This window comes from Amphiprion ocellaris, chromosome 12, assembly GCF_022539595.1.
Source record: "Amphiprion ocellaris isolate individual 3 ecotype Okinawa chromosome 12, ASM2253959v1, whole genome shotgun sequence".
NCBI classification, from domain to species: Eukaryota; Metazoa; Chordata; class Actinopteri; family Pomacentridae; genus Amphiprion; species Amphiprion ocellaris.
In genome coordinates, this window is record NC_072777.1 from 30882554 (window position 1) to 30898925 (window position 16372).

A 16372-nucleotide genomic window follows, 5' to 3' on the forward strand; every position below is an offset into this window, starting at 1 on the left:
AACTGCTCAGAATGATAATCCTCCAAGAATTCAACATCTCACATTTATCCTGCCGGATCTCTAATTTAAAACCCTGAGTGAAAAATCACACAGTTCACACTAAGTTCTGTGGACAGTTTGACCTTTTTATTCAGGTAAATAACCACTGAGGGTATTTCACCTTTAAATGCAGAAGCAGGCAACAAAGTATAAGCAAACACCATCGCAAAGGCTTTATTTAAAAAAAAAAAAAAAAAAAAAAAAAACTTAGGCAAAAGCTGACTTTCATGCAAATGAGTGCAGCCATAAATCCGTTGAATTTAGGCCAGGTGCAGTCTATCTTATTTGCCACATGGAGCTTTTTCTCTGCTTTCCCTTAGAACCATTAGTTTCTGAAACTGATTGCAGGTTATTGCATCACAAACCATGACAGCAACCTGATTCCAAAGACACAAGTCACTTTTTTTATATAGCACATTTAAAACAACTAAAACTTTTTCACCAATAAAAACAATAATTAAATAAACAATAATTGACCTAATGAAACTGACCAAAACAAGTTTAAATATTGGGGTTAGAACCATGCAATCTGATTTATGGTGGGATTTTACCAGTCTAATTTACACATTAGGGAGTAAAACCCTACAAAATTACAGAAATGCTGCTTTATCTGACTATAACGCATATAAAGGTTGACACTCTACAGCGATATTAATTATGGAGAATTACCTAACTAATGTAATAATATAGCTAAGATACTATGGTATTATAAATCCAAAACTTAACCGGATAATTTCAGAGCTAAAGTTTTGACAATTCACAACATATGTTATCTGAGGGCACATCCCATAGTAAGGTGCAGAGAAACCCAACAAAACTAAAGTTTCCCTTGGAGTCCCTTCGAGAAAGCACTTGACCATAGAAGGTAGTATGAAAATACATTATTTTAAAAATCATTTATTTTTTCATATAATGAAATTTGATAATGTATGTTTTTCTTCAAAAATATGCATGGGTCAGTATATAATTGTGGGACTTTTTGTAACATAGTTGACAGGTATCATAGTCGACATTTTTGCTGTTTTCAGGCCTAAAATCACCATGGCTGCCTATAACCAAACACCACATGGCATTTTTACTGAAAGATTCTTCTAAATATTATATATACAACTGAGTAAAATTTAAATTGAAAGTTATTTCTAAAGATATTGTAGTAAACCTGTTGACTACTTTATATTAAATAACTCAGAAAGCCTTGGAGTCTGGCCAGTCTTTTCTTCAGGAGGAAATGACATCATGTGGAGCAGGTCATGTGATCTGGAATTAACACACTTCCTTGAGAGGTGTTTTTGTAATGGGTAACTTAGTTGAAAGAGATTTCTGGGACACAGATACAATTTGTTATTTTCCATACATAATTTGATATATTGCCAAAAAAGAAATATCAGTCATGATTATCTCAACTTAATAAACAGAACACAATCAAAACAATTTCTGAATAAACTCATTTTATTCTTGTTTACTTAATTAGAAGGTGGTTGTTATTAAATTGGGGCAGTTATTTAGTTGACATTTTAGTGATATCCACTCATTTTTTCTTAATAAGTGATTGTTTCCATAATAAATAATGATGTAACTTGTGAAGACATGATCATAATGAACATAAAAAGTGTTTTTTTTTTTGTTTTTTTTTTTTACTTTTAATGCTGTCTGTGCTGTTTTTATTTGTGTTGCTGATCCTTTGACTACTTTTACTTAAAAGCCCAACCAGGGACAGGAGTTGCAAATTAGCTCTATGCTACACACTCTATATGTAATGCATCAGTCCTATGTGTTCTATGATAATTACATGGTCCCTGATCAAATAAATGAATAAAATAAAATAAAATAAAATAAAAATAAAAATGGATGCAAGATATATCCCATGGACTTCAAAAGTTCCACAATTATATATTGACCCACACAAAAATGTCATCTAGTCCAAAATGCACAAGTGATGCTGATATGAAATAAAAAAGTAAACAAACAAATAAAAAAAGTGAAAAAGAAAGAAAGAAAGAAAGAAAAGGAAGCAAAAAAACACCCAAAAACTTTGCTGACACAACATATTTTACACCATGACCACTTGCAAAAATTATATTACTATCAAATATGCTGTACAATTCAGCAACACTTACTTCAAACACAATCATCCTCAAGATAATACTGTATATGTGTTTTAGAGTTGATATATTTGGTATAAGGCTGCCAGGCCTTTTAAAGTGTATCTGTAGGTCCTATTAGTGTGGATCTAGCTCTTTCTAGTTTCAAAAACTGCATTAGCCCTCTGATCCAGTTAGTATGGTTGGGTGGTGTTTCATCTTTTTATATGTAATTAGCTGCAGACAACCAGAGGTGTAAAGGTGAAAGCATTTTAGCGCCTGTGTAAAACTACTGCAAGCTTTAAAGCCTTATAAAAAGAAGAAAATGACCATGAAATCTTAGTAATTCCACTGCTATGGTCTCTTAAAGTGACAAAATGTTGCTAATCTCTCCTGCTGTCTCTCTCCTCTGTTACATTTTGTTTATATTTACACTTATCACTTGTTTCTGCCAATAGAAACAACCACAGACTCACTAACTCTGTGTCATACTGTGTTTTACCTTCATGTACAGTACAAAAACACGTTCGCACTCGTACATTCATACTTATTAAATCTTCATGAGAGTCTAAAGCAGCCTTTGGCCCGACCTCCAGAGTCCAGCTGTGACTCTCAGCAGCTCGCATTAGGACAGAACAAACCGGCCACAGTGGACAATTTGGGAATTTGGAGCCTCTGGCATTGTGAGTGTTTCAGCACGAGATTCTGTTGAAATGAGCATCTGGCCTGATTAAATCCTCATCATCTCCTATAAGCCGTTACAAGACAAATTGGTGTTGCTTTTTCATTTTTTAATTGATTTTTTGTCCCCCCAAAAAGATTTATTTTTGGGCTTTTTGCCTTTATTTGATGAGAACTGGGAAAGAGACATGCAGCAAATGGTTGGTTGGGAATCAAACCTACCACTGAGTGTGTCAGCATCCATATGGTAATACCCCGACCACATGGCATCAGATCACCCTGTTTCTGATGATTTTTAATTGTTTCAAGCATTATCTTATAATCAGTATGTCATTTGGCCATGCAGGATTGACATGTTGTGTATTACAGCAAAAAGTTAGCATGAGAAAGCAACAGGAGTCTCAGGTGGATTTGAAAAAGGGGGTCTATTTTACAACCCAAAAATGACAAAACTAAATTGCAACAATCAGTACAGAGGTTTATTTATTAACGAGTCACAAAACCAATCTGTACTGATCAACTAAAGCTCAGGGCTGACCTGTTAAACTGAGAACTAAAAGGGGAGGTAAATATACTGGCTGATCAAACCATAGGAACACAGTGAGGGATACATAACACACCAACACCTACGCTAACTACAAGTAACACAAAACTGCATTGTTATTTCTTGTTGAAAATAACAACAATAGACAAATGCAAAAAGAATATATAAATACCAAATTTAAGAAAAATTAATTACATAATATTCAAATCAAACAATCTTCATCCCCCCCTTAAAGTGGCTTCCCTTGGTACAGCCCAATTGGCAGCTTTGTTATATAAGCCTGGTTCTTGGGTGGCTCCATTTTTTACCAGAAGGTAGTCAGATGACTCCAGCAGCAGAAGACTGATAAAACCAACAGAATTAGTACAATTCAAGAATCAAAATGAAGAATATGCAAGAGGTAAGTAAATATGTATGTAGGAAATAGAACTAATGTGCCTCAACAAATGTAAAATAAACTATGAGCACCCTTTATGAAATTAAAAATTATGTAATATCATTGATGTTTTTGCAATTTAGGTGTCAAAATGATATATAAGCCGATTAAATTTTGTTTGTATAGTGTCACTTTACAATATGTCAACTTAAGGCACTAAAGACTATACAGAATGATACAGAGAAACCCAACAAATCCTAATTTCCCTAACGGGTTCTCATCGGGCAGCGTTGGCAACATCAAAACGCAAAAGGTCTTCACCTTATTATGTACAGTGCCATGACATACTATATGCTGTGAACTGGTGGTATAAAAATACATTTTCATTGAATTGAACAGGGAGGTAAAACCTCCAGCAGAACCGGGTTCAGGGAGTGCAGACATCTGTCTCGACCAGTGGGGGTGAGGGTAAAATTTGAGAGAGGCAACAAGATAGAAAACAGACAATGCCTCAAAGAACAGAAAACACTTTGGAGGTCAGTGACTGCAGATCAGAACCTGTAGATCCAGACAGGACAAAACACAAACCACAGCAGAGTTAGCAACACGCAATGGTGACATTTAAGCGTATGGACAGTGAATGAGAGGAGAGGATCTCTGTGCGGCGGTGGAAAAACGAAAAACTTGTAACCTCGACCCCAAAAATGAGGGAATCTGGTCTTTCTGCTAACCTGGGAGTGACATTTTGCTGTCTGGATTTTACTCCACTTGTCCCCATAGAGGGAAGATTTACTGCAAATCAATACCAAGTGGGTCTGAATGATCACCTTTATCCTGTGATGAAACATTCTATCACCCCATCCACAGGGCATGAGGTATCACTGGATGGTTTGAGAAAAAATTTAATGAAACATAGGCTGTGGCCTGAAGTCAGTAGATCTCAGCCCAACTAAAAGCCAATGGGAGATTTTGGACCGATGTGATAGACAGCCTTCTCCTTCATCATCAAAACACAATGTCTTTTGGAAGAATGGTGTTCATTTCACCTGTAGAGTTCTAAAGACTTTAAAAGACCCAATACCAAACAGCACTTATGCTTTTCTGGTAGTATGTGGTGAACCAAGACCTCACCTTTTATACTATACTATACAGTCTAAGATAACACTTTATGCTGTCTTTTCCTTTAATAAGTCTGTATTTACCACTATACAGTACAAGATAAGACTGCATGACATCACACGCTATGCAACACATCTATCTGTATTTATCATTTGAAATGGGTCATTTGTAGTGATAAACTCACAGATAAGTTTTGCAATTTTGCAGCTCTACAGGGATTTTTTATTATCTTGAAGCTCATTGTTTTTCATGGTGTTTGTTTATTCAACAGATGCAGTGAAGAGAGACGGGGAAGAGAAGCAGTGGAGTGACACGCTATGAAGCTTCAGGTTCTCTAGAATCAGGAACTCTCTCCTTTAAGGGTCCATGTGACAGGTAGCACAGCCACTCAGCTACTGGGTTGTCTCTTTGGTGCATTGTTTTGGTTGTACAGCCCCACAAATGATCTGTTTTGATTCACTGAATGCATTCCAATATCCATGTTACAATACCGCGTAGTATGCCAGAAAAAGATTTAGTATGTCCCAATACATAGTATGTCAAATGCAGTATGCAAAAAATACCTGAATGTCCTACTACCCTACAGTAAGATTTGGCTGTATGCAAGCTAGCATGCTTTTCTGGCCTTTCTGACCCACAATCCTCTGCATAGTTACATCTTGGTGTCTTGTGTGAAAATAAAAAAAAATCTTTTTTTTTAATCACCGCTCATTTCACACAACAGGCTGCAACAGTCAGAGTTTAAGGGGTGTAATTATGACAAAGTAGTATGTCACAGCTGTAGCAGGGAAACTGCAGTATGTATTTAAAGTAACAAGTAAAAGTATATGATTTGGAAAGTAGCAACTGTGATTTGTGAGGAGTAAAAAAAAGCTCTAAAGAGTCTGTGATATCTCTACCATGAGAATGTGGAGACCTAAACAGAAACAAGACTGAATATTGGACCTGCATTCATCAGTTGTTCAAGTAAGTACTATTGGAGCATCTTATTAGCTGGGTGTGTCAATCAAAAACTGTTTTTCACATCAGCTTTCTGAGGCAAGTTTCCAGCTTGTTTTGCTGCCATCAAGTGGCCACAGGTCTACAGGTTTAAAGTCAGACCTCACATTTAATAAAGCATTTTGAAGGTGAAATGCTAACATTTTCTTAGCATGTACTCACATTTCACTGGAGAATTTTGCATTTGTACTTGCAAGACACTAGATCGACCACAACAACCCTGAGAGTGGCAATGAAACAGCATCTCAAGGCCTCTTTATTAGTGTGCAGCTTAAACTCAGGCCTTTCGGCTGAAGGAAATGTTTCTTACTCTCCATTTCAGATCACAAATCAGGGCATCCCTTCTCATCCTTGCTATTTTCCACTGACTTCTTTTAATCAACCTGCTGCATTGACCAAATCATTTTAGACAAATTCAGCTCACACTGTCACATTGTCCAGGCTTCTGACAGCCACATAATGAAGGCTCCTGTGAGGATGGTAGGGAATTGTTTTGCTCTGGCTGCATATTGTCAGAGGAGACTACTTGCCAAGAAACAATCCCGAGCATTTGGCTCATGGTTAGTCTCCTGTTTGGCCTGTCAGGAGCCTCAACTGACAGCAGTAGTTTCCTCAAACCTTCAAATATAGACAGTGCCTCAGGAATAATATGATAAAAAAAGAGAAATCTAATGCATGTGTAGCAAACGGTGACAGCAGATTGTGGCGGCTCAATTGAGTGGATGTTCACCATGTGGTCATGACATATGCTGTTCGACGGGAGAGGGAGTAGTGATGTCACTTGCAGGAGATCTCCTTTTGTACTTGCAGCCAATGACGGAGTGGTTGGAAAAAGGAGGGAAGCGTGAGGCATACTGCTGTTAGGCAGAAGAGAGCGTTCTGGCAGGAGCAGGGTTTTCCAAAGCGACGATGGTGGCATTAGCCTCTGATAAGCTCCGGGCCGCGTTCCAACACTCGTAAGCTGCGACCGCCTTGCCTCCTTTTACCTTCTCTTCACCACTTCTTTACTATTAACAAGCACAATAACTGGCTGATTGGATCACATAGAGGCAGTTTTACGAGGTAATCCCCACACTGAGTAATGTTTCTGAGTGAAGTCGAAGCAGCGGTTGCACATCAGATAGTATTTTTAATAACCTGTCGCTGTGTGACAGCTCCTATCACGAGCTGAAGATGATGATTTGTGCCTTCAAAGAATAAGACAGAAACAATCAAAGAGTGAGTAAAAGATCGAGGGAGATGCTTCAAACACAATGATGCTGCTACTGTTGCCATGGAGACAGTAGTAGTAGGTTTTTGTTGGACACCTGTTTATATGTGTGCTGAAATCCTCGTCGTATCTGGACCACCGTGTATGAGATCACAAAAGGATTACATCATTCAGTCGGAGATGCTTCAGCTTGTGATTTCAGCAGCCTTTAATGCAACTTACAGTCGGATGCAGTGATAACCTGTGTGCTCCCACAATCCACCACTAGATGGGGATGTCAAATTCTGTCAACGGGTTGGAGTTATGAGGCAGGTAAACCCTAGAAAGAGCATGGGATTGGTTACTCTCTCTAGTAATAATGAAAGACCCAAAAGCAGCATATTGATCAGATGAAGCACTATAGTCAATGATAGTGATAACAGGTGAAATATTATAAAGTGTCTTGACATAGAAGGTCAAAGGTGTCAAAGTCCTTGTGTTCAGCTTTATAATAGACTTTAATGGTTTAAACATCCATACAGCTCTATAACAGTCTGAACCACTGGATACTTTTTCCTGCTGCCATGTTTTTTTCACTCTGGGCTCATTTTTCACTGCAGTGTCCTGCACCTTAATGGAAACAGCACAACCATTGCTAGAAATAGAGAAAACTTAAATGTCCTTTGTGCAGTGTGACAGTCAAAATGTCATAAAACATAACAAAGAAAAACAATGGCAGCTGATTTTGTTAGATTTTTTTATTTAAAAAAAATTGAACCAGTTTGTGCAACATTTTTCCAGTTGCCCACAGATACTACCAATTATTCCATAAACAAACAGAAATGTGGGTCCACATGCTGCGCAGTAGATAGTTTTCCATTTACATTTTTAAAACTTTCACAAACTTATATTTTCATGCTAACTTAATGCCATAAATCCAGAGAGAGAGAGACAGAGAGAGAGAGAAAAAAGTTGAATTTCTTTGAATATTTACTTTAAAAAAACAATAAAAAAAATGGAATTAACATGTACAACATTGTTCTAGGTGCCAATGCAGAGGGAAAATGGTGGAAGAATAAAGATATTTTAAAGCTTAAATTTACAACCTCTACAAGCTTGTTTTTTCACACTACTCTGCACATAAACTCTAGAAAGATGTTTCACCATGCTGAATGTATCTTCCAACAACTTGCTCCTCTGTTTACCATTTTTGAGCCCCATGCTGCATTTATTTTTGTGAGCAAAAATGTTTTAGTTTCTCTTTAAACTCTTGTCATCTCCTCCGCTCTGTGAAGACACTGCCTGCAGTTCATCAGATTTGTTTTTTGTCATTGATGAAGCTGAGTCCCTCCTGGTTTCTCTGTTGTGCTGAGGTTTTATTTGTGGTGTTTCTTTCTTTAATTTTGGTGAATTTCTAAACAAAACCTATAAAATCAAGTAAAAATTTGTTGAAATATTGTCATTTTAACCATAGATTTAGCCATTTTTTTTCTAACTGAATCGTACATGACACAAAATACATTAAAAAATGTGACAGTTATTTCTATTTTCACAGTTTACAGCTCTGACAAACCGCTTAATTTTAGTGATTTTCTTTTTTTAAGCATGCCTTCCAAAAAATCCCAGTTCTGGGGTTCAGAGGGTTAAAGCATACCTGCTGCTTACTCCACTTCAACAGTTGTTACCATCCAAATATGTTACTGCTTCCATATGGAGCTTCTCAAAGCTCCGAAGAAACTGTAAACTTTTTATAGTCACCTTCTATCATGTTTTATCACACTTCAGAGCTGCTGTGTGTGTTTAAGACAAAATATTTCAGTCAGTGTTTCATCTCTGAGAGGTAAAAACAGTACTGGGAAGCAGGTGCTTTTAGTTATATTTGGTAAATGTGTCCTTCCACCCCAAACACAGCCTCTATCTATAATTCATATGATTGAAAGCTCCATTACTATACAAAAACATCCCTACCCCGTCCCCTCCCCCACCCACCATGTGGCTATGTGAGAAGGATAGATGTGGCTGTCCATAAAGCCCATAATAAGTGTTGCTTCGCCTGGAATAGTCCCGAGCTGAAGGGGTGTTCCCACTGCGACGAGTCTGGGCTCACATTTCCCAAAGGGATTTATGGGTGGCTGCATGGGAGACAGAGTATCATCACAAGAGGACGAATCACTGGGGCAGGGAAAGCGCTGATATTGAGAAAGAGTGCCAATTTTTAAAGTGCACGCCTGCTTTTGCACAGTGGTTTGATGTATGTAACGCATATGTGCAGAGAGAGCAGGAACCTGATAGATTCTGTAGGGCAAAAAAAGGTGAGTCTTCACCTGTATCTACCAGAAAATATAGTGTGTGGTTGAAATTTCATTGATGGCAGTGCTTAGCAGCAAACGCAAAGAGTCAGACCTTGGCATGAAAATTGAGGTTTTTGTGCCGCGGTTAAAAAGGACAGCTCAGACATAAGGCCTTTGCTGTCGCGGCGGCACAAACTGACTCATGCCCTTCCACATTCGCTGGCTGTAGACTGGGGAAGAGTCCTGCACTACTAACATGTCAGAAACAGAGATGGGAGATCAATGAGGGCTGCGACACTGTGGGAGCCGGCAGACGCTTGTCACACTGAGAGTATCCCCAATGCTCAGGGCCTACAGTCTGGGTCTGGCTTCACTGGAGACACATATTCATGCTTAAAGTACCCCCATCAGCTCCTGAAAATGACAGCATGATACAGCAGAAAAACTCTGCAAAAACAGGGGGTTAAAGCCAACCTGCAGTTAAGTCCATTCTTGTGCACATGCATACAAATAACTGACATTATGATACAGAATTACTGACATGTAGTTGAATCTAGGGTCTTTCAAGGGTTTTTGTGTTGATACAGGACAGCACTTTCACAGTTTTCTCCCCTTATATAGGCTATCTCCTATTTTTTTAGAAGGTTAATTATTTCTACTGTTGTTTTCTATGTCATTGTGGTTCAGCTGTTTTAATCTGACGTCCTGTAGGATGACCTCACCCCAAAGTCACCCTTTCAGCAACACTTTTTGACCCAACAGAAATGGATTGTTTAAGTATTTGTTCTTTCAATTGATCTATCCATGTTTTGGTCTGTTTACTGAAGTCTGTGTTGCAAGTGACAATTACATGTTGCCTATTTCAGCTATTTACCACTACATATTACTTTTAGCTGTTTCACCATACATCCATTACTGCTGTTTCAACTTGCTGGTTATTTATTACTCTCATTTTTACAGTTGGGCTGCACAGTGGCTTGGTGGTTGACACTGTTGCCTTGTAGCTAGAAGATCCCGGGTTCACGTTCCGGTCTGGGTCTGGGATCTTTCTGCATGGAGTTTGTTTTCTGTGCATGTGTGGGTTTTCTCCAGGTACTCCGACTTCCTCCCACAGTCTAAAAACATGTTGAGGTTAACTGATAATTCTAAATTTTCCGTAGGTGAGAATGTGAGTGTTTGTTTTTCTCTATGTGTAGGCTGTCCCCTGCTTTTGCCCCAAGTCAAAGGCAGGGATGTGAAATTTGTATTTATCCATTAAGAAAAGCCAGCTATATCAACCACTTATCATTACTTTAAGCTTACTATTTCAACTGTTTATCCATTAGTTGAAGCAAACTATTTGAAGCATTTTTCCATTACTTTAAGCTAAATATTCTAACCATTTGTCCATTACTTTAAGGTAAATGTTTTAACCATTTTTCCATTACTTTATGCTAAATATTTTAACCACTAATCCAACAGTATAAGCTAACTATTTTAACCATTTGTCTATTAGTTTAAGACAACTATTTCAACTGTTTATCCATTACTTTAAGCTAACTGTTTCAATCATTTATCCATGAACTGAAACTATTTGAAACATTTATCCACTACTTTAAGCTAAATATTTCAACCGTTTATCCATTACTTTATACTAAATATTTTAACCACTAATCCAACAGTATAAGCTAACTATTTTAACCATATGTCCATTAGTTTAAATTGACTATATTTGCCTTTCTCGTGTTTTACCCATTATTTCATACTAACTATTGTAATTATTTATCCAATAAGGCAACAGAGCTATGCATTAGCATAACTATTCCAAACATTTATCATCACTTTAAGCTCACTATTTCAACTTTTTATTGATTAATCAACCATTACTTAACTATTTCAACCATTACTGTAAGCTAGTTATATATCTCTATAGCTGCTTGTCATGCGCTCCCTAAAGCAATGGTATCAGTTTTGTGGCAGTGAAATGACATTAAAATCCCGGGTTGTGACTGTGTGGGGCTGGTCGGGGAGCAGTGAACCTGTCCCCGCCGGGCTGCACAGGTGCTCAGGCTGCTCCACATATCCAGGCAGCTCTCCGCCCTCTCCGCCGCCACGAGCTGCGCTCATTCGCTCTCCTCAACAGCCCGGATGTAGCGCACAGGACCGCACAGTCCTCCACTTAGTGATAATAACATGGCGCTGGCAGACACATAACGGTGCCCAGCGCTCCGACAGCATCCACGATAACAGACCAAACCAAGCAGCGGGACATGTGAGCTCTTCGACCCCCAGCAGAAGCAGGTACGTGCCGGGCGTTTTGTCCGAAAGACGCGCTTTGACGACGGAGGTTTTGGTTTTAAAAATGTGGCTGCTGCTGCTGCTGCTGCTGGTGCTGCTTCTTCTTCTTGCAGGGGAGCAAAAAACCCGCTCAGGAAAAGGCGAAATGCACGTTTAAAGGGTTCGGTTTGTGTCCGTCCGCCGGTTTGGACGCCTCACACGGAAACAGCAGTGTCATTCGGGGCAGGTTGGCGTCGGTGCTTACGATGCGTCCGTGCAGAAATAAATCTGTCATTTTGTAGTGCATGTGTTGTCATGGCTGTCAGGCTCATCCGTGCGCCGACCGCTGTCCTTGGTATTGAACTGGGTGGGCATCACACCTATTGCATGTTGCGAACACGATCTGAAGGCCTGTTAACGCCTCGTTTCCTTAAATTCCCCAAAAAATAAGGAGGAATTGTTGTGACTGTCCGTGCAGGCAGATAAATTCCCTGTAATGCATGCACAAGGGCTCTCAGTGGTTAGTTTACAGCCTCTCATGTTGTCTTACATCCCTTTTATTATGGCACTACAATATATTCGCCCTGTTGTATGACAGTGATGATGACAGTGCAGGACATTTATTTGCACTGCTGCCCGTGTTTTTATTTTTTTCTGTTTTTTCCCCCCCTCCTGCAGCCAGCCAGAGTTGGAGTGAGCTCAGGCTAATGTAGGCCAGGTAAGGGCAGGAACAGATGGCTTGTTTTCAAGTTCAGTGTGGGATTAGAATGCGTAGACGAAAATTAAAAGTGGTGGCTCGGCCCTCTGAGCTGGGGTTCCCCTCCTAAGCTCATAATCGCCCTAACAGCAACACTCTATTAATAGGGGTAATAATAACATGTTGTACAAGACCTCTAACGGCGTCAGGAGGCCTGTGTTTTTCGTCCTGGAACCTAGATCACTGGTTGTTGTTCGAGTTCAAGCCTCATGAATAGACAATACAGCGGATGCAGTTTGCAGAATTTATTGCTTGGGCAGGGATTTACATACAAAGGAGGGCGACTATGACCACCTGTCAGCGATCCATTCTCATGTAAACAACATTGTCAAAAGCAGTTAGTTGATTATAACAAAATCTGCACTAATCTGCAGCCTTTTTGATTGTCATTTTTGTCATTTTTTTAGCTAGTTATTGCTACTAAAGTGTGCATATGTCCTGCTTTCTTCTGCATTATGTCATACTGTCTCAATATCTCACATTTTTGAACATCATCATGTGCAGTAGAGAACCAAGACTACTTGGTAAACAATTGATAATCACATCTGGGCTTGTTTTTTTGACATTTGGCATTTACTCACCACCAAATCAATTAAAGCAGCAGATTAGTCGTTGGGGCGGACTAAAGGAAAACATGTGGCATTTTGTCCTCACTGTAATCTATAGTGAAAGCCCTGAAAACAAGCAAAAACATACAGTGCTGTTGCAGTATATTGTAGACTGTCTTAGCATAAAATGTAATTTTATGTGAAATATAAACACATAATATATGTTGTAATGGTATTAATCTCTATTCTGCAGAAATCTGTGAGTGCTAAACTGCTACACTATATTATATTCAGCCCTTTGTCAATCAGGAATGAAAGGGGCACTGCAGTAATTTTAAATTAGTTGTATAAATTAGGGCTGAACATTTGATCACAATATCATCAACATTGAAAAAAATGTAAAAAGTGCAAAACCAAAATCATAAGAGCTGCAGTTTTATCATTATAAATGAAACATTGTAATTCCTAGAAATCATACTTAGGAACTTAGGGAACATGCTTTTTTGGTAGATTGCAGCAAAAATCACATCATCACTTTTAGATATTTTTTCAGTGGAAAAGAAAGATTGCAAAAATGTAATTTGAATATTTGTCCAAGTAATCAATCACAGTATGATTATTTTTATGCTTATCATTCAGCCCCTAGTAGAAATGGATGGAACAAGATGTTAAGACATTCTGACTTTCATGTGTTAAGCTCCAAAAACATGGGTCCTACAGTTCCCATAATGCATCTCTCTGGCAGCGGTATATCCTCCCCTGCATGGTAACATCCACATCTTTTTATCCACGTCCCCTCAGTTTTTTATTATAGGCTTCTTTTTTTTGCAAACCTAAGATAACCTTGATGATATCATTTTATTCTTAAGCTTAACAAAACTCCTCCAGAAGCAGAATAGACAGAAGCTCACTGATCTTCACATGTAAAATCAGTTGCAGCGGCGGCTTAAATGTCAAATCTTCCCGTCCTCTTGTCCGGATCACACATTAAGGTGCGATTAAGGGCGCTGTTTGTTTGTCCTTTTAGACACGATGGGGTGTGTTATTTTAAAAATCGGAAGACACTTAGCAGCTGAGTCAATGTGTTGGTCTGCGTGAGCTCGCTCGCCTGGTTATCCACTCTGTAATGTATTCAGCGCGAGCACAACAGCTTTACATAATGATCAAAGCTTGAGGGATGCCAGAGCATGGCTTCAGCCTGCAGTAATAATAATAATAACCTTTGAAGTCATCACAATCCCACAACCTCGTTCGCCTCATATTCTGCCTCACTCTTTTTCTGCTTCACCGTCACACATGCACTTGCACAGACCCACTCGAAGGTCCTCTTCTGTTTAATGTTTCTGGATACGGGGTGAGCACTTAAAAGAGGAGAGCGATAATGAACACATGACTAACTATTTTAGTCCCCATGGCTCTGCACTAGACTGCTCTTGCTGTCTATGAGGAGGCAGCCTTTCGTTGCTCGCACAAATTCACAATTACATAAGAGTTCGAGGGAGTCGTACATTGAATAGTGTAGCCAGAGGAAGACAATCTCGCTCCTGCTTTGCTGTGCACACTTAAATACGTCCTCACTGTACTGTGCTGTTTCTGCAACCTTCAAGACTGACCCCATGTGCCACTGACCAGCATCTTTAGTCCTCTTTCCTTGTGGTTAAATAGTGTTTGAAATGCACGGCTGGTAATGTGTTATCTGTAATTGAAGAGTCCGATTCAGCCCCGTATTTATGTGGGAACCTCTTTAAAGACTCATTGGTCATTTTAACAAAGTGTCTGACAGACTCGTGCTGGTCGATCTAATCATGAGTCAGGAAGCATGCAAACAAGGTTCGGATGGAGAGGAGAGAAAACAGAGAGTGCGGAGGAGGAGGAGGAAGAATTGATGAGACAAAAGACGATATGGGAGGAAAAAGCAGAGCAGGTGACCATAAGTAAGGATGGAGAGATAAGCTTAGGGTGGGGATGAAGCATTGGATTTAAAATGGGTTTGAAAATGAGGGGAAAAGAAAGTGTAGAATAAGAAGATCAGGAGGTCAGAGAGCGACAGAGTCTATACCTGTCTATGTGTCTGTATTTGGAGTCTTGCTTCCTCTCAGTCTGTCGCTTCTGTTCATTTCAGCTGCAGCTGAGCAGCCTGTCTGAACGCCGGACTCGTCTTCACATGTCAGCACTTTTGTCCCAGGTTATTGCATTTTGCTGTTTTGGTCCTGGGATTTTAAAAAAAAAGGAATAAAGAGAGAGCTTCCCTTGTGTTTTCTGCGTGACTCGGTATGTCAGTAACAAAATGAGGTGTGTGTTTGTATATGTGTGTGTCTGAGAGGGAAAGAAAGGAGATGGAAGGAGAGGTTGAAGGTATGAAAGAGGCGTTTTGACAGAGGAGTGATGAACAGAAGAGGTATAGGAAGAAATTGTGTTGGTTTGTGTGTAGATGCAGATCACATGTTGATGTCTTGTCATAATTAAGAATGGAGTAATAACTTACGCTGGGTGCTGCAGCTGAAAAATGTATCACAATAAAGTATTTAATTTTAGCCAATATTAATCACTTTAATGACCAACTTTCAAAAAAGACCATCAGGAAAAAATATTTAAATTCAAACTAATCCACTTTAGCTTGTTTATTGAGGTACAAATATAAGATTTTTAATATTAATGCAACAGTAAAAAACATACAATAAATATAAAAATGAATAATTCAATTAAATTCAGCTGCAGCTTGCTGTTGGTTACACAACACACAGTAAAGAATACACACATATGTATGCAGTTATGTGTAAATGTGCATACATAAATACATACTACATACTGCATAATCCAAAATAAGTAGAACTTTCAGCTTAGATACTTTGCACCATAAAATATTTGATTTGTCCAAGAAAAACCGTTGAAGTAAGAGTTGTTTGAAAGGAGTGGGTTATATGGATACAACCCTTTCTAATAATTATCACAATTTTGAATTTTTTTGCCTTTATTGAAACATCAGCTAAAGAGAGGAATGTCTTAGTTAAACCTACAAGTTTAGTACAAAAAATCAACAAATGACACCATACAGTGATTTGTACCAATGCTGCCAACGGCCAGTTGAAGTAATATTACTTTGGATAAAGGAGTGATCTCTATTTTGGTGTGAGCTTACTTGCTTTTTCAGCCTTTCTCCTTCATTGCAGTCTAGAACCCAATAGTTTTGACTGTGACATCAACTCTGAGTGCAACAAAATAACGACAAATATTTGAGCAACTTAGGTGGTAGAATAATAGAGGTTTGGTCTGTTACGTTACCACATGTGACAAGCTTTATGGTGGTTGTGGTGATGTTACAGAGTAGCAGACTGCTGCTTGAAAAAGGTGTTGTTTTCTTCGAGTTTATCTAATATGGGTCAAGACTTGCACAGCAGTTTTTCAGGAGTACCTCCCCCAGATTTGGTACTTTTTTTACACTAAAAACAACCCTGAAAGAGGTTCTAAAGAGGCATCTTTTTGCTGTTAAAT

The 16372-nt window shown here is 38.8% G+C and overlaps 1 protein-coding gene across 1 annotated transcript in view; it reads left to right on the plus strand.

Annotated features, from left to right (window-relative positions):
* Nucleotides 1–11442: 11442 nt before the first annotated feature.
* Nucleotides 11443–16372, plus strand: part of pak5 (p21 protein (Cdc42/Rac)-activated kinase 5) — a 119558-nt gene continuing 114628 nt past the window's right edge. The window contains exon 1 of the mRNA XM_055015947.1: nt 11443–11599. The gene's annotated coding sequence lies outside the window, so the exon portion shown is untranslated. The remainder of the gene's footprint in view (nt 11600–16372) is intronic.